Source organism: Delphinapterus leucas, chromosome 15 (assembly GCF_059928025.1).
Source record: "Delphinapterus leucas isolate spDelLeu-1000000601 "Yukka" chromosome 15, BTC_Dleu_Yukka2, whole genome shotgun sequence".
In the NCBI taxonomy this organism is placed as follows: domain Eukaryota; kingdom Metazoa; phylum Chordata; class Mammalia; order Artiodactyla; family Monodontidae; genus Delphinapterus; species Delphinapterus leucas.
The window spans coordinates 44,289,282-44,312,157 of NC_143143.1; the positions used below are offsets into that span (position 1 = coordinate 44,289,282).

Sequence of the window (22,876 nt, forward strand, 5' to 3'; positions counted from 1 at the left end):
AGGGCACACGGGTTCAAGCCTTGGTCCAGGAAGATCCCACATGCCATGGAGCAACTAAGCCCATGCGCCACAACTACTGAGCCTGTGCTCTAGAGCCTGCGAGCCACAACTACTAAGCCCGCGTGCTACAACTACTGAAGCCCATGTGCCTAGAGCCCGTGCTCTGCAACAAGAGAAGCCACTGCAATGAGAAGCCCGTGCACCGCAACAAAGAGTAGCCCCCACTCGCCACAACTAGAGAAAGCCCGCGTGCAGCAACAAAGACCCAATGCAGCCAAAAATAAATAAATAAAATAAATTTATTTTATAAATAAATAAATAAATAATAAAATAAAAAGGTCACATGCTATATAGTTCCAGGTATATGACATTCTGGAGAAAGTAAAACTGTGGAGACAGTAAAAAGATCAGTGGTTGCCAGGGGTGATGATGGAGCATGGCTGAACAGACAGAGCACAGGGAATTTAGGGCAATGAAACTTCTCAGTATGACACTGTAAAGGTGGAAACGTTATTATGCGCTTAAAAAACCCACAGGATGTAAAACACAGAGAGTGAACCATAATGTAAACTATGGACTCTGGGTGATAATGATGTCAAGCAATGTAGGTTCGGTGAGGGATGTTGATGGTGGAGGAGGCTATGGGGTGGGAGAAGTATATGGGAACTCTCTGTACTGTCTATTCAATTCTGCTGTGAACCTAAGACTGCTCTAAAAAAACAATGTCTATTAAAATTTTTTTAAGAAAACAGAAAAAATGGTTGGATAAAATACTGATTATGCTACAACATTCATGACCCTTGAGAACATTATGCCTAATGAAAGAAGCCAGTCATAAAAGACCACATATAGTATGACTTCATGCATATGAAATGTTCAGAATAGGCAAATCTATAGAGACAGAAAATAAATTAGTGGTTGCCCTGGGCTAGTGGGGACGGGGTGTCAGAAAGAAATGGGGAGTGACTGCTAATGTGGAATTCTTTAGAAATGATGAAACTGTTCTAAAATTTGTTGTGGTCATGGTTGCACAACCCTGTGAATATACTAAAAACCACTGAATTATACATATTAAATGGGTGAATTGATGGTATGTGAATTATATCTCATTAAAGCCTGTCATTTTTTTAGAGTAAAGCTGCAATTTTTAAAAAGTAACTGGTTAGAACCCATACCATGCATACTTTAAACATCAGAATGCTGAAGAGGCCATATTAATAGACTTCTAGAGACAGGGTATTATCAAAGATAGACTTTTCATAGTGATAATTCAGCAGGAAAGCACGTCATATATATCCACATGCTTAACAATAGAGTCTCAAAATAAACAAAGCAAAAACTGAAAGAACCAAAGATAGAAATAGACAACTCCACAATTATAGTTGGAAATTTTAACTCCAGTTTCCCAGCAGGTGATAGAACTAGATTCCCCACCCCCCCCAAAAAAAAATCAGTAACGATACAGATGATCTACACAACACCATCGACTACCTTGCCTAAAAATAAATATGCTGGGACTTCCCTGGTGGTGCAGTGGTTAAGAATCCGCCTGCCAATGCAGGGGACACGGGTTCGAGCCCTGGTCTGGGAAGATCCCACATGCCGCGGAGCACCTAAGCCTGTGTGCCACAACTACTGAGCCTGCACTCTAGAGCCCGTGAGCCACAACTACTGAGCCCATGTCCCACAACTACTGAAGCCCTCGTGCCTAGAGCCTGTGCTCTGCAACAAGAGAAGCCACCACAATGAGAGGCCCACACACCGCAACAAAGACCCAATGTAGCCAAAACTACATACATACATACATAAAATAAATATGCTGAGTATAGTGAGCAGTGGTTAAGCATTCATTTCATAATAATTTTTTGTCTCCTCAGAAAGTATAAGGATCTTTCAGCGGTCTGAAATCTTTCTTTAAGTCTTCGTAAAGAAGCTGACCAAGGTAATTTGCACTGTTGCCTTCTTCCTTCTTAACATCCTTTTCCAAACACGAAGATTCATTCAAAACCATTCCATTTCCCCCAAGGCACAGTCCCCTTATTCTTTCCTCTTAGACTTTTTTTTTTTTTTTTTTGCGGTACGCAGGCCTCTCACTGTTGTGGCCTCTCCCGTTGCGGAGCACAGGCTCCGGACGCGCAGGCTCAGCGGCCATGGTTCACGGGTCTAGCCGCTGAGCAGCATGTGGGATCTTCCCGGACCGGGGCACGAACCCGTGTCCCCTGCATCGGCAGGCGGACTCTCAACCACTGCGCCACCAGGGAAGCCCTCCTCTTAGACTTTTAAATTCTCTACTCCCCAGAACCCAGGTGGTTTTGATAAGAAGCCCTGCTTCCCTTCAGAAATGTGTTGAGGGCCAATCACAGCGGTCAGTCAGAGGTAGGCGGTATCCAGGCGGGTGGTTTTTGAGTGCTGCAAACACCACGCAGCAAAAAATGGACCTGGCCTGTATCCCCATTTCATCACACGGCAGCGAACCCCTGGAAGGCATTTGTTCATTTCCTAACAGCAAGCAGCAGAGTCGAGGCACAAGCTGGAGTCTCCAGCTTTTCCCAGGAGGTTGTTTCACCGCCAACGCCTTGTGATGTTCTCCAGAGTCTTAGGTTCCATAACACTGTTGCTTTTCAGTGGTTACCCGCCAGGTTCTGCCTCAAGAGACCCGTACAACTGCCTTCAACATAAGTGATTATCATGTAACGACCTGCATATGGCCTGAAAAGGCAGCCCCGTGTCCGGAGCATCTGCACACCAGAGAGCCTCCATCACACGGACGAGGCCACACTGGGGGCTCACGCGCCTCCATCCTAAGGATCAAGGGCCCCAGGCACGTCCTCTCCCTCAAACCACTCGCAGGTAATACAAGTTGCTCTGCATCTGTGGGACCAGGCTAGGACAGCAGGGAGAACATTAAAGAGGAGGTACCTGTTGGGGCTACATACACCATGGGAGGATGCCAGGGACAGCTTATTTTTAAAAGGGAAGAAAGAAAAGCAAGTTGCAAAACTGTATTCTGTCATTCAAGAAATATTTACTGAGGGAATTCCCTGGCAGTCCAGGGGTTAGGACTCCGTGCTTTCACTGCTCAGGGCCTGGGTTCAACCCCTGATCAGGGAACCAGGGTCCCACAAGCTGCACGGCGAGGCCAGAAAAGAAAAAGAAAAAGAAGAAATATTTACTGAGCGTGGGCCATTCTAGGCACTTGGGACACTGCAACTAACGAAACAGACAAACGCTCTCGACCCGGCAAATAAGCAAATTAGATGGTGCTAAGCGGTACAAGAGAAACAAAGCAGGAGCGGGTGGGGAAGTTGGCTCACAGTTTTAAATGGGTGGACTGGGAAGGTCTCCCTGTAAGGTGGCCTTTCTGCACACCTGAAGGTTCCCTCCCTTGGTCTGCATACGTATGCTTCACAACCAGCCAGGTTGGCCTCAAATGATTTCAGGAGGTCCCTGAACCTCTGAGTACTCCCCTGCCTTCTTCGGAAACCTGAAATTCCTTTAATGAGGGTATAAAAAAACCTGTTTAATTACATACTCTCAAAGAGGAATATCTGATGGTTTTGGAAAAGCTGGCAGGCAGTGCTCCCATGTCACCAGGCGACCATGGAAGCATATGGCTGATGGCTGGGCTTTGCTCTGTCTTGGGAGAAGGGGGGCACCAATTTCAAGAAGACAGGGGGTCACTGAGTCAGGAGGAGCAAAGGGGGATATCAGACGGCACTCATCCAGGCTCAGCTACCTCTGCCTGGTTGGTGCAGGACAGAGCAGCTGTCTGCTGCATGGCGCTTAGGTTGTGCGGCTGACACCAGGCAATTCCAGTACACTAACCATGATGTTTACACAAGACAATTTAGCAGTGGCTGAGCACCCTGGAGACTCACCGATCACCAGCACTAAGCTGAATCCTTACCTTCTGCACCATCCGCACTAAGGGGAGAGGAGAGCTCTCTAGCAGACCTGCTCTGAAAGAAACGTTAAAGAAAATTCTTCAGATGGGAAGGAAATAATACCAGAGGGAAAACTGAAATTTCAGGAATAATGGAGGAGCAATAGAAATGGCAAATAACTATGTAAATATGAGACTTTTTTGTATGTACATGTGATGGATGGACGTATGACAGCAAAAAGCAAAACTTCTAACACTGAAGCAGTTTCTGATGCGTGAAGATGTAACACAAAGTGGTGGTGTGGTTTCTATGTTCCCCTTGAAGTGGCACAATCTTATTTTCAAGTAGACAGAGACAAGCTAAATATGAGTCCTGTAATCTCTAGAGCAACCACTATACAAAGATACATGGTTAAAAACTTCAAGAGTAAAAAAAAAAAAAACAAAAGAACAAAATAACTTCCAGAGTGATTAAAATGGGACACTAAGAATATAGTCAATAATATAGTCAATAATAATGTAGGGGAATATAGTCAATAATAATGTAATATCTTTTATGGTGACAGATGGTAACTAGACTTATGATGATCATTTTGAAATGTACAGAAATATCATATCACTATGTTGTACACCAGGAACTAACATAGTGTTGTAGGTCAATTATACTTCAAAAACAAACAAGCTCATAGAAAAAGATATCAGATTTGTGGTTATTGGAGGGGTGTGGGGAGGGGGAATTGGATGAAGGTGGTCAAAAGGTACAAACTTCCAGTTATAAGATAAATAAATACTAGAGATGTAATGTACAACATGATAAACACAACTAACAAACACTGCTGTATGTTTTTTTAAATAATTTTTTATTTTATTTATTTTTGGCTGCGTTGGGTCATTTGCTGCGCACGGGCTTTCTCTAGTTGTGGCAAGCAGGGGCTACTCTGATGCGGTGCAGGAGCTTCTCTTGTGGAGTACATGTTCTAGGCACACGGGCTTCAGTAGTTGCAGCATGTGGGCTTCAGTAGTTGCAGCATGTGGGCTTCAGTAGTCGTGGCTTGTGGGCTCTAGAGCGCAGGCTCAGTAGTTGTGGCACACGGGCTTAGTTGCTCTGTGGCATGTGGGATCTTCCCAAACCAGGGCTCGAACCTGTGTCCCCTGCATTGGCAGGCGGATTCTTAACCACTGCACCACCAGGGAAGCCCCACTGCTGTATGTTATATATGAAAATTGTCAAGAGAGTAAATCCTAACAGTTCTTATCACAAGGAAAAAATATTATTTTTTCATTTTCTTTTATTTTGTATCTATATGAAATGATAGGTATTCACTAAACTTATTGTGGTAACTATTTCATGATGTATGTAAGTCAAATCATTCTGTACATCTTAAACTTACACAGTTTTGTATGTCAAATATATCTCAATAAAACTGGAAGAAAAAAATGAAATAATAAAAAAAGAAGGAATACTAAGAAACATTCAAGTAATCCAGGAAAGGAAAAGAGAGAAATAAAAATATAGAGGACAGTTATATGTCAACTGTACCTCAAAAAGCATACATACACACACATCGGGGACAAACAGAAAACAAATAATAAAATGATAGACCTATATCCAAACATATTAATGGTTACATTAAATGTAAATGGTCTAAACACAGTGACTAAAAGAGAGAGACTATGAGACCCAAATACATGTTCCCTACAAGAAATCTACTTCATTTTTTAGTAGAAGGATGGGTAAAATAAGCCATACAAATAATATTTCTTTATGTGAAGTGGCTATATTAACACCAGAAGTAGACTTTGGAGCAAGGAAATTACCAGAGATATAGAGGGGCATTAAATGACTTCAAAATGTCCACTCACCAAGAAGACATAATAATCCTAAATGTAGATAAACCCAAAAATAGACCAACAAAATGCATGAAGCAAAAATGGACAGAACAAACTTCTTTTTCAGTTCCACCGCTTTCCTGGGGCAAAATTCTCTGGAGCCAGCAACACATAAACACATAAACAGTAGGTGACAACTGGAGGCTGGAGATGGAGAGATGGAGTTTAAAACTCCTGGGCTGGGAGAAGGGAGAAGAGATGACACACATTCATGAGTTTTACTTCCAGGATCCCCACCAGGTCTTCATAGTAAAGACTGGAGAAAAAAAAAATCTCTCATGATTTGGACAGGGAGGAGAGGAAAACTTACAGTTTTGAAATGCACCCAGAAAAAAGTAACCATTTTGAAAAACCACCCATAGCAAATGCCTTGCCTCAAAAGAAAACTATTTTATCAGAGTCTTATCAGACCTGTGGGGAAGGGCAACTTGACAACTGAAGCGTCTTCTAGCCTTCCTGTCTTACAACAGGGAGGAAAAACAACAACAACAAAAAAAAAAGAAAAAAAAGGAAAAACTAAGAAACTTCTGAAGGGCACAGTCCAGGACCTCAGGCCCACAAAAACAGTCTGACTCACAGGATTACAGAATGCTTTCCTTGCCTAGCAACTCACCACCACACGCACAGGGCTCCAGTAGAAAAGCAGTTCATTACTCCAAGAGAGTTGCAAGACACAGATTCCATTTCAGATAGAGTTTCTGGGGAAACCTATAGACAGTAGGGAGACAACAAAGGACACTTGAAGAATCTGAAGCCTCTACCACTTCAGCAAACGTCACACACAGTAGGAGTTAGGATTCCTAGCCAGAAAAACATAAAACCTTACACTACACATCTACTTATTTCAGTTCCTATTATCCAATATGTCAAGTCCAGTTTTCAACAAATAGTTACAAGGTGAGCTAAAGGCAAGAAAAAGCAGAATTTGAGGAGATAAAGCAGGCATGAGAACCTGACTCAGATATGGCAAAGATTTTGCAATTATCAGACTGGGAGTTTAACTATGATTACTATGCTAGGACCTGTAATGGAAAAAAAGTGGACAACCTACAAAAACAGATGGATAATATAAGCAGAGAGATGGAAATTCTAAGTAAGAATCAAAAGGAAATGCTAGAAATCAAAAAGACAGTAACAGAAATGAAGAATGCCTTTGATAGGCTCATCAATAGACTGGACATGGCTGAGGAAAAATCACTGAGCTTTAATTTACGTCACTAGAAACTTCTCAAACTGAAAAATAAAGAGAAAAAATAATGGAGGGGGGAAAAAAAGGAACAGAATATGCAAGAACTGTGAGACAATTACAAAAGGTGTAACATATGCATAATTAAAATATGAGAAGGGACTACTCTGGCGGTCCAGTGGTTAAGACTCCACACTTCCACTGCAGGGGGCATGGGTTCGATCCCTGGTCAGGGAAGTAAGATCCTACATGCTGTGCAGCACAGCCAAGAAATAAAAAATAAGAATAAAAATAGGGGCTTCCCTGGAGGCGCAATGGTTAAGAATCTGCCTGCCAAAGCAGGGGACACGGGTTCAAGCCCTGGTCTGGGAAGAACCCACATGCCGCGGAGCAACTAAGCCTGTGCGCCACAACTACTGAGCCTGCGCTCTAGAGCCCGTGAGCCACAACTGCTGAGTCCGCATGCCACAACTACTGAAGCCCGCATGCCTAGAGCCCGTGCTCCGCAACAAGAGAAGCCACTGCAATGAGAAGCCTGCACACCACAACGAAAGAGTAGCCCCCGCTCACCGCAACTAGAGGAAGCCCATGTGCAGCAACAAAGACCAAATGCAGCCAAAAATAAATAAATTTATAAAAAAATAGAAATAATTTTTTTTAAACAATGAGAAGGAGAAGAAACACAGAAATGAGCAGAAGAAACATTTGACGTAATAATGGCTGAGAATTTTCCACAATTAATGATAGATCCCAAAGTACACATCCAGGAAGTTTGGAGAACAGCAACAAGGATAAATATCCAAAAAACTACACCTAGGCATATCATATTCAAACTGCAGGAAACCAAAGACAAATCCTCAAAGAAGCCAGAGGGGAAAAAAAATCTCACCTGTAGAGGAGTAAAGAATTACATCCGACTTCTCAGAAGCCATGAGCAAGAGAATGGAGTAACACATCTGAAGCATTGAACGAATAAACCACCAACCTATAGTTGTATATCCAGAGAAATTATCCTTCAAAAGTGAAGAAGAAATAAAGACTTTCTCAGACAAACAAAAACTGAAGGAATGCATTGCCAGGAGACCTGCCTTGCAAAAACCGTTAAAAGTTCTTCCGAGAAAAGGAAAATATATATAGGTCAGAAACTCAGATCAACATTTAAAAAGAGAAAGCATAAGAGAAAGAATAAATGAAGGTGAAATAAAGTGTTTCACTTTTCTTTTTCTTTTTTTTTTTTTTTGGTCACACTGCATGGCTTGCGGGATCTTAGCTCTCCAACCAGGGATTGAACCTGCACCCTCGGCAGTAAAAGCACGGAGTCCTAACCACCAGGCTGCCAGGGAATTCGCTCATTTTTCTTATTGACTTAATAGATAACTGTTCAAAATAAAAATAGCAACAATGTGCTGGGTAATCATAGCTTATGGATACGTGGAATGAATGACTGCAATGTTATGAGGAACGGGAAGGAGGACTCGGGAATACTCTGTTATGAGGTACCTGCACTATCTGTAAAGTGGTACAGAGTTATTTGAAAGGGTACATAGGGACTTCCCTGGTAGTCCAGTGGCTAAGACTCTGTGCTCCCAATGCAGGGGGCCCGGGTTCGATCTCTGGTCAGGGAAATAGATCCCACATGCTGCAACTAAGAATTCAAATGTCATAACTAAAGATCCCACAGGCTGCAACTAAAGATCCTGCATGCCGCAACCACGTGCCACAAAGAAGAGCCCGCATGCGGCAATGACGATCCTGCGTGCCCCAACTAAGACCCAACGCAGCCAAATAAATAAGTAAATAATTATTTTTTAAAAAGTGGACATAGATTAGTTGCAAATGTATATTACAAACTCCAGGGCAACCATTAAAATTCTTTTTCAAAAGAAGAATTGATATGCTAAGAGAAGAGAGAAAATGAAATCATATAAAATGCTCAATTAAAGCCAGAGAAGACAGGAAAAAAGGGGAATATATTTTAAAAAGGAAACAAAGAATAGTGCAATGAATGGAAAACAGTTACAAATATAGTAGATATTAATCCAACTATATCAATAATCACTTTCAGTGTGAATGGTCTGAATACACCAATCAAAAGACAGAGCCTGGGGGCTTCCCTGGTGGCGCAGTGGTTAAGAATCTGCCTGCCAATGCAGGAGACAGCGGCTGGAGCCTTGGTCTGGGAAGATTCCACATGCTGTGGAGCAAGTAAGCCCGTGTGCCACAACTACTGAGCCTGCGCTCTAGAGCCCGCGAGTCACAACTACTGAGGCTGCACGCCACAACTACTGAAGCCTGTGTTCCTGAAGCCCATGCTCCGCAACAAGAGAAGCCACCACAATGAGAACCCCGCACACTGCAACAAAGAGTAGCCCCTGTTCACCACAACTAGAAAAAGCCTGCATGCAGCAACGAAGACCCAACACAGCCAAAAATAAATAAATAAATAAATAAAATTTAAAAAGAAGACAGAGCCTGTTAGAGTGGATAAAAAAACAAGACCCAACCATAGGCAGTCTACAAGAAACCCATTTTAAATATAAAGACACACATAGATTGAAAGTAAAGGGATAGGGACTTCCCTGGCAGCAAAGTGGTTAAGAATCCACCTGCCAATGCAGGGGACATGGGTTCGATCCCTGGTCCGGAAAGATCCCACATGCTGCGGTGCAACAAAGCCCATGCACCACAACTACTGAGCCCGTGTGCCACAACTACTGAAACCCAAGCACCTAGAGCCCATGCTCCACAACAAGAGAAGCCACCACAATGAGAAGACTGCACACCGCCACAAAGAGTGGCCCCCGCTCTCCGCAACTATAGAAAGCCCGTGAGCAGCAACAAAGACCCAGCACAGCCAAAAATAAATTAAAAAAAAAAAAGTAAAGGGATAGAGAAAGATTTACCATGCTAACACTAATCAAAAGAAAGCTGGAGTATCTATGTGGATCTCAGACAAAGCAGACTCAGAACAAGGAAAATTATCAGGGATAAAGAGGGACATTACAGGGGCTTCCCTGGTGGCTCAGTGGTTGTGAGTCCGCCTGCCGATGCAGGGGATGTGGGTTCGTGCCCCGGTCCGGGAAGATCCCACATGCCGCGGAGCGGCTGGGCCCGTGAGCCATGGCCGCTGAGCCTGCGCATCCGGAGCCTGTGCTCCGCAACGGGAGAGACCACAACAGTGAGAGGCCCGCGTACCGCAAAAAAAAAACAAAAACCTAAAAACAAATATATATATATATATATATATATTTGATAGAGTAAGAATAGTGTTTGCAGCAAACTCTGTTGGAACAATGGAATATCCATATGCAGGAAAAAGAAACAACGAAAACCTCACACCTTATACAAAAATTAACTCAAAGTTTATAATTAATCTCTACATAAAACATAATAGTACAACACTTTCAGAAGAAAACTGGGGAGGAAATCTATCACTTGGAGTTAGATGAGTTCTTAAAAAGGACACAAAAAGTAAAATCCATTTAAGACATTGATAAATTGGATTTCAGCAAAATTAAAACTTTTTGATGTTAAAGGCACTGCTCAGATAATGAAAAGGCAAGCCACAGACTGGGAGAAAATCTCTGCAAATTACATATTCAACAAAGGACTAGCATAAATAATATAAAAAGAACTATTAAGGGGAATTCCCTGGCAGTCCAGTGGTTAGAACTTGGCGCTTTCACTGCCAAGTTCGATCGCTGGTGAGGAACTAAGATCCTGCAAGCCGCACAGCAAGGTCAGGAAAAAAAAGAAAAAACCTATTAAAACTGAACATTTAGAATACAACCCTTAAGAAAAACTTGCAAGGCACTGGAATGGACACACTTCCAAAGGAGATACATGGATGGCAGATAAGCACATGAAAAGATGCTCAAGGGACTTCCCTGGTGGTCCAATGGTTAAGACTCCTTGCTTCCACTACAGGGGGCATGGGTTCGATCCCTGGTCGGGGAACTAAGATCCCACATGCGGGGGATCTGCACCACAAGGTGCAGCGAAAAAATTTTTTTAAAAAACAGAAAAGAAAAGATGCTCAACATCTTTCCCCAATAGGGAAATTCAAATTAAACTACCATGAGATACCACCACACACACCTATTAGAATGGCTAAAATTAAAATGTTTAAGAAATTCCAATGCCCAGAGCTGGCAAGGACAGCAAATGAAACTCACACATTGGTGCTGAAAATGCAAAATGTGTAGCCACTCTGGGAAAGCAGTTTCTTATGAAATTAAACAAAGATTTACCATGGGACCTAGCAATCCCATACCTCAGTATTTACCCTAGGAAAATGAAATGTTTACAAATGCAAATGTTTACAATAGTTGCATTCGTAACTGTCAAAAAGTGGAGACTATCCTAACGTCCTCCATCAGGTGAATGGATGGACCGGGTGTGGTAACCCTCACCTGAACGCTGCTCTCAGTGAAAGGACAAGCATCCGTGCAGCCACACCGACGCTGAGAGAAACAGCCAGCTTAGAAAGGCCACGTGCTGTAAGATTTCATTTATGTGACATTTTGGAAAAGGCAAGACTATGGGGTCAGCAAACACGGGCAGGGTTAGGACTACCCAAGGGCAGCACGTGTTTTTGGTGATGCAACTGTTGTGTTCTCATAGTGGTGACAGTTACACAAATCTGCACGTGTTAAAACTCTTGGAACTATACACACGCATGCACATATAAGTCAATTTTTGTGTAAGCAATTATTTTTTTAAAGGGAGAGAGAGGTCATTTTCCAGAAACTTCTGTGTTCAGCCCTGTAACATAAGAGCCCTGGAGGCAAGGGAACACCAAGGTCTGGTACCATCCTGGAATGGGAAAAACAGATAAAACACATATTGTGGGTTTTTTGTTTGTTTTGGCCACACGGCATGCAGGATCTTAGTTCCCAGACCACCAGGGATCGAACCCACACCCCCTGCAGCAGAAGTGCGGAGTCTTAACCACTGGACCGCCAGGGAAGTCCCTAAAACACATATTGAATTTCAATAAATTATCCTGCTGCAGGCTTACAAACGCTAAGGCACGTATAGCTAGCTTGACCAAACAAAATCACTTCCGTTTTCCTCTGAGGGTCTGTTATTAACTTCCCAGTGGGTTTCAACCTCACTCCCGTTTGAGCAGCAAAGGTGTGGAATGTGAAGCTGCAATTCCCTCTCATCCCTCACCCAGTCTCAAACCCTGGCAACAGGACCAGCCCCAGTAAATGGAGGTGGTCAGGTCACCTTCTCCCTGGAGGCCACTGTGGAGGAGAGATGTGGGTACAGATGCATTCTGAGAGACAAACGAGTAACCTACATTTCTCTGCTTGAAGTGAGAGGCGAGGACGCACTGGAGCCAGCAGGAAGGCGGGCAGAGCAGAGACTTTCCCAAATGAGATGGACAACACACACCCAAGGCTGTGAGCCCCATGACCCTTATCATTAGAGAAATGTTATTAGTGGTCACAGAACCACCTAGAGCTTTATCAGCAAGCCAGCTGGAGCATTTGATTCTCTATCGCAGCTAGAAATTCCAGAAGAGAATTCACATAGACACTAACCTTTTTTTCTTTTCCAAAATATTTGAGATCCAAACTTTGAGGTGAGTGGATGTTACTGTGAAGGCTCCTTGTTCACGCATTAGTCAGAGAACAGACCAGAAGGTCAGCGCAAGGGGCACCTGCTGGCTTCAGGGTCCCACACCTGCGAGAACAATGCTGTCAAGATACCCAGGAACACAGGCTGAGTCCTAAGGGCATGATCTTGCTTTTCTTTATCAAAAATAAGCAAACATTTAATAGGCACAATCTTGCTAATCACTAAAGAAACCAAATTAAAACAACACAAGCAAGAGGTTTCCACCACAGGGTGCACGTGAGCTGACTCCACCTGCCCGGCCCTCTGGGGTCAAGGGCTGACTCTCCCACACCCCTCGCAGGGAGGAGCTGTTGAGGATGTTCTGGTCGGAGACCCCACTGCACACTCATCCCACCAGCCACATAAAGGAGCAGTGGCGGGGCTGGAGGAAAGAAGCGAGGGGTGTGCTTTCATGTCCAAAGAGAGAGAAAATACGAAGCCTGAAATTTTTCATTGAATGCTATCTGAAAGTCCCTAACTGCTCAGAGAAAACAAGAAGCCTAACCAGAGGGAATAGCTCAGCACACCAGGTGAATGTTTTCAACAGCAGTGAAAATGGACAGACTTGCAAACTGCATGAACACACAAAGCTCATCTTTTACAAAACTACAGGGACTTCCCTGGAGGCCCAGTGGGTAACACTCCACGCTCCCAACGCAGATGGCCTGGGTTAGATCCCTGGTCAGGGAACTAGATCCTGCATGCATACCGCAACTGAGTCCACACGCTGAAACTAAAGATCCCACAGGCCGCAACGAAGATCCTGTGTGCTGCACAACCAAGACTGGGGCAGCCAAAATAGATTAAAAATAAAACACTACAGAAATTAGCAGAAAAAACAGAAGTCTAGCACACATTTCAACTCCAAACAATACATTCATCCACACTGGAGGAAATGAGGACAGAACCTGCCGGGTAATGATAACGTCTTGGTGAATATATTCTTTTCCTTTAAGTTACCCGTGTTTATCAATTTTTGAAATATTTGTATATTTTGTTCGCCATTCTGAGTAGTTTCTTTTTGTGGGATAATTGTTGCAATTTATTTTTATTTCAGTCAAGTGACCTTAAAGGTTGAGAGAGAAAAATTAAAAGGGCTCTAGGAGTTTTTCTCAATGCCCCACTCCCAGCTGTGCAAGCCCTGGAGTCTACTTTCTGTGGACAGTCAGAACCACTGGATATATGTCTCGACCTTTGACACCTCCATAGGATGCTAGCTTTTGCTAAATAATCTTGTGACAATATAAAACTAGTATTTCTTAAGCACTCATCCTGTAATGGGCACATTCCTAAACACTGAGGAATTTAGCTTTGTGAGGGAGGCACTATTATCAACCTTCTATTAAAAGCAAGGAAAATGAGATGCAGAGAGGTTAGGTAATTTGCCCAAAGTCACAGAGCTAGTAAGTGAACACACACTGAGGTCTAACCACACAGTTAGAGCTACCAACCTTAACATACTACCTCATGCCTACTAATAACATGTAAACCCACAAAGCAGTTTTGAATAGTTAAAAAAAAAAAAAAAAGTTTTTCCATGAATAAGTGCAGGAATCTGAAACCCAGGATAGGAAAATGTCTCTTCTAGCTCTAAACCAAACTAAAAGTCCTAATGTTATGCAAGAATTTTGTATTAGGAAATCTAACTATAAGGAGAGAACATTAACTTGGATAGTCTCCCAAATTAAAAAGCAGAACTTCAACCAAACATTCTGTGCCCCAAGTCCATTTCTATTCATCTGTTAGGAAACTTTCTCTGTGCCAGAACCTTTCTTGTGTTGTGTTGATAATAAAGAAAACAAGAGAATAAAGTAACATGTCCCGCAAAATCAATTCAGAAAACCCTGCACACAAATTACCCCCTGCTCACCGTCATCCTACCTTTCTTATCTTAAATTCCAGCCATGAAGTTAGGAGCCTAAAGGCACATCACACAAAACTGTTGATCTTGTTTGTTCTCTACACATATTTAAAAGTCCACAGAATCCAGCAGTGGCCTGAATACCCTGGGTTTCTCCTTCTAAAGAATGAGCCTGCTGTGAAGGTCACTGTCAACACCAACAACTCAGTGGTCCCCAAAGCAGATTGAGAATCACCAAGAAGTAATCACCCAAAATGCAAATGAAACGTGGTAGTGGAGAAACTAGGCCACGGGGAAATCACAGTATTTTGCTACTGCAGTTGCTATGCCAAACAAAATAAAGGAAAATGTTACTATCCTGGGCTGATTCAAAGTTTCCCAAGTCAAATGGTGCTACAAAGACTCAGATGGAGCCATTCCCACATCTGACACACAGGGGTTCAAGAACTAGTGAGACAATGTGGTGCTACAGTAGTTCCAACCACACTCACAGTGGCCCTGGCGTGGAGATGAGCCCAGAAGCACCAGGCACGGCCAGTTTATAAAACGCACCTGCTCCTGATGGAGCCTGTCAGCATCCGGTGTACAACCAGCCCCACCCGACTCACCCATGAACTGAACACGGTACCGGAAAGAAACCTGGGAGGAATTGCTAGGAGTCAGTGAGCAGCAGGGTCGGCCATACACTTGCAGGAGCTCGGAGCAGGGTCTACCTAGGGGGAACTGGCCACTTGACTGATTCTAATTTAAAGTCTTCCTAAAATGCTCTCATATTTTAAGTCACAGAATTTCAGGGTTTTACGGTAACTTAACTTGCCTTGTACATGATCTTGACAGACTTGGGAAAAATATCCTCATTTGACAAATGGGGAAAATGAGGCACAGACGTTTGGAGCCCAAAGACACTTCAAGAAATAGGCAGTCTAGGACTTCCCTGGTGGCGCAGTGGTGAAGAATCCACCTGTCAATTCAGGGGACACGGGTTCAATCCCTGGTCCAAAAAGATCCCACATGCCATGGAGCAACTAAGCCCGTGCACCACAACTACTGGGCCTGTGCTCTAGAGCCCACGTGCCACAACTACTGAAGCCCGTGCGCCTAGAGCCCGTGCTCTGCAACGAGAGAAGCCACAGCAATGAGAAGCCTGGGCACCGCAACGAAGAGTAGCCCCCACTCAACGCAACTAGAGAAAGCCCACACACAGCCAAAAAAGAAAAAAAAAAAAAAAAAAAAGCAGCCTCTGTTCCAGGTGAGACTGGGACACACACACCCCATCTCCATAAGCACTGACAGGTCCCTGTGCTCCTCCCATGGGGCCGTTCTGGAGCCGACTCTGGTTAAAAATCAGGCTTACACTCCCTGAGATAGGGAACCCAGAGGAAGAGCAGTTTGGGGTGGTGGAGGTGAAGACAGAAATCCAGCCTGGAATGTGTTGAGTTTGAAATATCTAGCAGGCACAGAGGTGGAAATGAGCAAATGTAGCCAGATATCTGGCCTGGAACAAAGACGCGAGCTGAGAGACTGAAAAAACTTTACACATGAAGCTACTCGAAGCACTTTCTTCTTTTTCCCACTTCTCAGACAAAACCAGACAGAATACCATATTTCATCAAATCCACGATGCCACTGATTCTAAGACAAATCACTAAGAAAGAAAAACTGATGTCAAAACCTGACACAATGAAGTCTAAGAAAGCATTGATTATAAGATGCACCCCAAATTCAAAGATGTTATAAGATGAAAAAACTTCATCTTAGAAAAGATGAAATATGGGACTTCGCTGGTGGTGCAGTGGTTAAAATTTCGCCTTCCAATGTAGGGGGTGTGGGTTCAATCCCTGGTCGGGGAGCTAAGATCTCACATGCATCCTGACCAGGAGACCAAAACATAAAACAGAGGCAATATTGTAACAGATTCAATAAAGGCTTTAAAAAAAAAAACAAAAGAAAAGATGAAATACCACAAACTTTTATTGGTGGAAAGTATTTAGACTGCAGTGAATCCAGGGTGGACACTTGTCTTTGTAACTTTTTATTCTGATATCATTTCAAATGTATAGAGAAGTTGCAAGAACAGTACAAAGAATTCTCCAATACTCTTTACCCAGCTAGCTTCACCAATTAATTGTTTTCACTTTGCCCCATTTATCATGTCCGTGTGATCATTTTCTTTCCCACCCTCTCTCCTCTTCCCCCATTGAATTTCAGACTTTGTGCCCTCTTATCCCTAAAGACTTCCATATGTATTTACAAACTCAAGGACATGGTCAGAGCATGATGATCAAACTCGGGAAATGTGACATTGCTAACATACTATTGGCCAATCTACCTTTACACTCACATTTTGTCCACTGTCCCAATAATGTCCTTTATAGTCACTCCACCCCCCCAATCCAGTCTATGGTGAAGCACTGTATACAGGACTTCCTTGGCAGTCCAGTGGTTAAGACTCCGTGCTTCCAATTCAGGGGGTGTGGGTTCAATCCCTGATGGGGGAACAAAGATCCCACATGCCGCACGGTGCAGCCAAAAAAAAAAAAAGAAAAAAAAGCACTGTATACAGTTGTCAGATCCCTTTAGCACTTTTTCAATTGGAAGAGTTCTTCAGTCTTTCTTTGTGTTTCTTGACCCTGAAACCATGAAAGTTTTGAAGAGTACAGAGGCCACTTACTTTATAGAATGTGGCTCAAATGTAGTTTGTCTCAGGTCTCTGCACAATGAAATTCAGGTTACGGCGGGAATACCCCAGGCAAGGCGGTGTCCTTCTCTGTACCTCTTTTTTTTTTTTTTTTTTTTGCTGTACGCGGGCCTCTCACTGTGTGGCCCCTCCCATTGCGGAGCACAGGCTCCAGACACGCAGGCTCAGCGGCCATGGCTCACGGGCCCAGCCGCTCTGCGGCATGTGGGATCTTCCCGGACCAGGGCACGAACCCACGTCCCCTGCATCTGCAGGCGGACTCTCAACCACTGCGCCACCAGGGAAGCCCTCTCTGTACCTCTTATCAGGAGGTTAACTGAGACCTTAACGTTGATTGCTTAGTTAAGGGGCATCCACAGCAGGGCAGTCAAAGTCTTATCTTATTTGTACAATTTGGAATAATGAAAATTCAAAAAGAATTAAAAATGTATCAAGAACTGCTTAATTTTAAAGCCACATTGCTGCATGAACTATCAGCTATTTTTTTAACTCCTTTGCTACAGAGCAGGGCCGGCTAAGTCTGAATTACACAGGACCCTGCAAACATCCTATTTGAAGAGGTTTTCTGAGGAGTGCTACCAGCAGCGAGAACAGGCCATTAATGTAGATTATGAGGTTTAGAAATTGGGCATTCATGTTTCTGGCCCAGTCAGGGGGCAAATTCGCCCTGTCCCCTTCTTCGTCTAGATCCTCGGAGAGCGGTGACTTCACTGGAGCCAGACCACAGAACCGGTCACCTGGGCGCAGGGAGCTAACCGGTGGGGCTGCAGTCAGCACAGAGGAAACACCCCTCTGGGACAGAAGGCACCGCCCTCTCTGTTATCACGGGGTCACACATTCCCCAGTGTGAGGGGAAGAGTCTCGTCTGTCCAAAGCTCGGTCGTCCCTCCCCAGCTGCACAACTGATGATTCTGCCCACTTTCGCCTGGTTTTGTCCACTTCCATGAAGGCAGCCGGAAGCCAGGAGGCCATGGGGATGGACAGTGCCAGCACCTCCCTCCTCGAACCACCCGAGTGCAGGGCAGGTGGACATACTCTAGATCCGGTGAGCTCTCCCTGGGGTGTGACAGCCTGCTTGTCAAACTCTCCACTGAGCAGACTGCCTTGTTGGTTTTGAAAGAATTTACAACCATTTACAAAATTCCTGTGCCCTGAAACTAAACTCCAAGTCAGTGAATGTTTCATTACATTACTTGATGTTGGCTCTTATGTTCATGCCGTCTTGTGACCCTGAGAGCTGCCCCACGGCCCCGTGTGAACCGCGCTCCGACGGATCTGCCCTGGCAGGACCAGTCCACTGCCCTCCGCGGGGGGGCTGGCAGAGGCTCAGCCCGACCCCAGCATCAGACTCTTTTGTTGTTATTGTTAGTTGTCGTTGTTACTTCCGAGGGCACACACAGCCACGAGGCCCACAGGAGGCAAAGCCCAACTTATTGAGCCATCCACACTCTTGCCCACAGGCGGAATTTGGGTGGACGGTTCCTCTCTTGCCCCGCACTTCACGTGTCTAGATAGATCATGCGAGTCACAGGTTTGTATCAACACTGAAAACTCCTCATTTTCTTTCTAATGTAAAGAAATGATGCTGTCACTGAGGCAGTGAGGTACAGTCTTCGAGATGGGGATGACAGCACGCCCCAGCTCAGCCAACTGCTTGCTGTGAGCACCTCCCAAAGGAATTTACCCAAAGCACTGAGAACAGAGCCTGGCACACAGTGTGCTCAGCCAAAATTTAAACACAGATCAAGAGACCGGGGCTCCATTTCCGACAGTAGCTTGGCCAGTGCACAAGCTCAGGTACTGGGTACATGCCACCTGTGAGGCGAGCCACACAAGCCCTCCGGTGACCAGGCACCCAAAGCCTGCCCCCCGCAGTCCCCACACACCCCGCTTCCAAGGAGTAGCGGCAGGGAAGTGGGGGGACCTGACGCAGATGGGGGAGGGGGTCCTCTCCCAGCCAGTGACCGGTTCAAATGGCCCGGAGGCCAACAGGCGTTTTACTCCTCATTCTTTTATTTATTTATTTATTTAGGTTGTGCCGGGTTTTAGTTGTGGCATACAGGATCTTCATTGCGGCATGTGGACTCTTAGTTGCAGCATACATGCAGGATCTAGTTCCCCGACCAGGGATCGAACCCGGGCCCCCTGCATTGGAAGCGCAGAGTCTTACCCATTGGACCACCAGGGAAGTCCCCACTCCTCATTCTTAAAGCCAGCCATGGAAGCCAAACTCCCTCTCCCTCCTGATGTGAGACAGCCACCACCAACGTGACACTGTGAGGAACAGGGGCAACCTGGCCCCAGAGGCTGCTTCAGCCACTGGAACAACCCATCCTGAAGCCTGTACTTTCCTCTTGGAACCTCTATTTGTTTAAGCCAAGACTGAGTCAGGCTGTCTATCACAGGCAGCTAAAAACATAACTGATGTATACCTACAAATGTAAAATTCTTCACTGGAAACTTAAAAACCTAGAGATTGTGAAGACTGATTTCCCTTCAGATCTTTAACAATCACAGTAAATGATGACCATTTTGAGAAACTCCAACATACCAAAATCTTAACTTATTAAGCAAAGCAGATCCCCAAACAAGGTAACTGGGTTATAAGAGCATGTGTCACATCACAAGGATTTGCCCGTTTCCTCTCATGAAATACAAAATAACTGTCAACACACAAAAGCTGGTATGTGCCAGCACCTTCAGGGCTTTGGTTCATTTCAGACTATGCACCAGTCTTGAGAAATGAGAAGGCATCATCCCTTGAAGTCTAAGGAAGGACAATCCAGGGTCGAGAGAGACAGAAAAGTGCACCCACCAGCAGCAGATGCAAACTCCAACTTCCATCAAGAGGTTAAAAACACAGAATGCTCCAAAGGACTCCTTTGTCCCACGGTTCACAAACCAAAAGATGGCGACAGTCAGGATCCTTTGGTAGAGAGGTTTCACCAGGGGCTCAAGGTTACCTCAAGGATGGGGGAAGGAAAGCCTTCTGCTGTCACCTCCCTCCAAATAGCTCCAGGTAGGGTCTGACCCAAAGTTTTGGCCTCCTGCTTGTGATTAACCAAACTGCTGGCCTTGAGCCTGAATTCCTAATTCGTACTTGAAGCCAAGGACTAAGCTAAGCCCAAATCTAAAGTCCAGTTACAGCCACTGCTACTCAACTTTTTAGGGAATGACCACGGAATCGGAGAGCAAAGTGGCCACAGCACTGGAAACACCCTTCCAGGCCGGAAGGCACTACTCCTTCCAGTCAGGAGCCACACCACAGCCCTGACTCCCCCTCTGAAACGTCCACTTCAAGGCCACGCCAGACACTGTTTCTTCTAGATCTGTCTTGAGTCAGGGAAGGAGAGAGATGTTTAGCAACCGCCTGTTTGTGGCAAGATCCAAAGCTAAGTGTCCAAGGTGAAAAGAATGTGGTCAGAGGGCTCTCTCACATGCCCCAAGTCCCAAACGCCATGTGTGTCATCTTCCAAAAAAACACGAAACGAACTATCCAGTAACCAGCACCTAAAGCTACTCATAATAAAGGGGCAGGATCTGAACGCCCTGAATACTTACAGTTAGAACTTTGCAACTCTTTTGTTACTCTATTTCCCACCACCAGATGTTCACAAGGGCTAAGGACACAGAACCCAAGACCCACTAATGTTAAGGGATTCACAGCATGGTATCAGCAACGGCACAGCTCGCCCACCTCCGAGCAGCCCTGCAAACCGCAATGTCTGGGGTAAACATGAGCTAGAGAAAAACAGCTTTCCATCAAAGTTTATATAAACTCCTCAGTTGAAGGGAACTCCCTGGCGGTCCAGTGGTTAGGACTCTGCGCTTCCATTGCAGGGGGCACATGTTCGATCCCTGGTCAGGGAACTAAGATCCCGACAAGCCCCGCGGCACGGCCAAAATAAAAAATAAAAACATAAACTCCTCAATTGAAAAAATGTTAAAACCCTAACTTTTCCATAAAATGTTCTCTTTCTAATTTGATGATGTAACGTTATCTGAAGTTCAGGTTCTTTGGAGATGGCTTGTTATTTTACCATTCTGCAAAAACGATTATCCTCTATTTTTTATTGAACCTGAGCTGTATATTTGTTATTTGCCATATAGACCAGTTCAATCTGTAATAGCTTAAACCACTATGGATGATGTGTAAATCAAACAGAAAAGGGACAGCGCGGTGGTAGCCGCTTCCCTAACTGCCTTAGCTTTTTTTTAATACACACTTACTCCTGCAATCGGTTCATAAAACTGAGAGGCTGCTGACTTAGCCTTCTGTTTAACCGACCAGTTTTAACTATCTTTTTTTTTTTTTAATTTTCTGCTTTTAAAAGTATCCTAAGTCCGATGTGGAAAACCTGGAAATCACAGCAGCTGCCTCTAAGGAGCAGCTCACCGTCACTCAAGAGTCGCTCCGTCCTATCGACGGTGTTGGCGGTGGGAGCGCGAGCGTCACTCGACCCTCCCGGCGCTCCAGCTCCACAGTTCTTGCCCCGACCCCTCCCTGTTCCACAGCGTGGCCTAAGTCTCCAGTTGCAGAAGGGAACCCAGCGACCTTCTTCACTTCCATCCTGTGCAAATACACGGAGCTCCCTACGCGGAGCTCCCAGTAATCAGCACGATTTATGGGTTCTGCGACTAAGCGCACTGGCGGGAGGAAAGCTGCGCTTCTTTAAACAACTCACGACAGACAAAACTCGCAGCAGACTTTTCCGCCCCAGAGCGTGAGTCCCTATTTCTAACAATTTTTCCATGTGCAAACTCCTGATACACCAAAACAAGCAGGTAGGTCCTACAGCTTCGGCATAGTGGGGGAATGTTATTCAGAGCTCATCCCGTGCAGCAACTGGACGCCAGCAGCCGCCCAGAGGACGGGCCCGGCAGCCCCGCGACCCCAGCCGATCGCCCGCCGGCCACCTGAGCCAAGGTCCCGGGGCGCCAAACTAGACGCGGCCCGCCGGAGGGCCTGGCTCTACCGGACCCGCCCCACGCTCCAGGGTCTCAGGAGAAGCGGGGTCCCGCCGGACTTCCCGAGGGGCCCCCGGGCCCGGAGGCGGAGCAAGGCGCGGGCCCCTGGCACTTGGTCCCTACCAACCCACCCTTGTGCGCCCCCTGATGCACGATCACGCCCCGCGGCCGGCTCACCTGGGCGTGGGGGCGTCTCCGGTTCCGCCTGCGCGCGTACAGGCCAAGGGAGCGGGCGGGCGCTCTTCTTCCACCAGCGTCCTGCAGCCGCTCTTTGTGTCTGGAGGGCCCCGTGCCGCGCTCCTCCCGGCCTTCAGGCGCCGAGGCTGCTGCAGGCGCGGGACGCGGAGCGCCGAGCCCGGGGCGGGGCCGAGGGGCGGGGCCAGAGGAGGCGGGGCCTGAACCAGGCGCGGGGCCGAACTCAGGGGCGGGGCCGAAGAGGAGAGGCGGTGGAGTGGGCGGGGCAAAGACGACGTGGGTACCCTCCGTTGCAGGGACAAAACCGGGGGCTAGGCAGGAGGGGCTGGGGCCAACAGAGGAGGGGCCATCTTAAGGGCGTCGGAGGGGCGTGGTCTGTGCTGAGTGGGTGGGGCCTGGTGGGCGGGTCCGGAGTGGTGGGGCCTCTTCGGAAGTATGATGGGTAGGGATGCGAACGCTGGCTGGGGCTGCCCCGCCGCCCCGGGGGCATCTCGGAAAAGTTTAGAGCCTCAGGGAATGAACCCAGGGGCGTTAGTGATCTCTGCGAGCGATGCACCATTGTTCACAGGT

At 45.8% G+C, this 22,876-nt stretch overlaps 1 protein-coding gene across 1 annotated transcript in view; it reads right to left on the minus strand.

The window, feature by feature from the left end:
- The window catches only part of NINL (ninein like), a 106,386-nt gene extending 84,023 nt beyond the window's left edge, over positions 1–22,363 (minus strand). Inside the window, exon 1 of the mRNA XM_022594154.3 lies at positions 22,289–22,363. The gene's annotated coding sequence lies outside the window, so the exon portion shown is untranslated. The remainder of the gene's footprint in view (positions 1–22,288) is intronic.
- Positions 22,364–22,876: the final 513 nt, after the last annotated feature.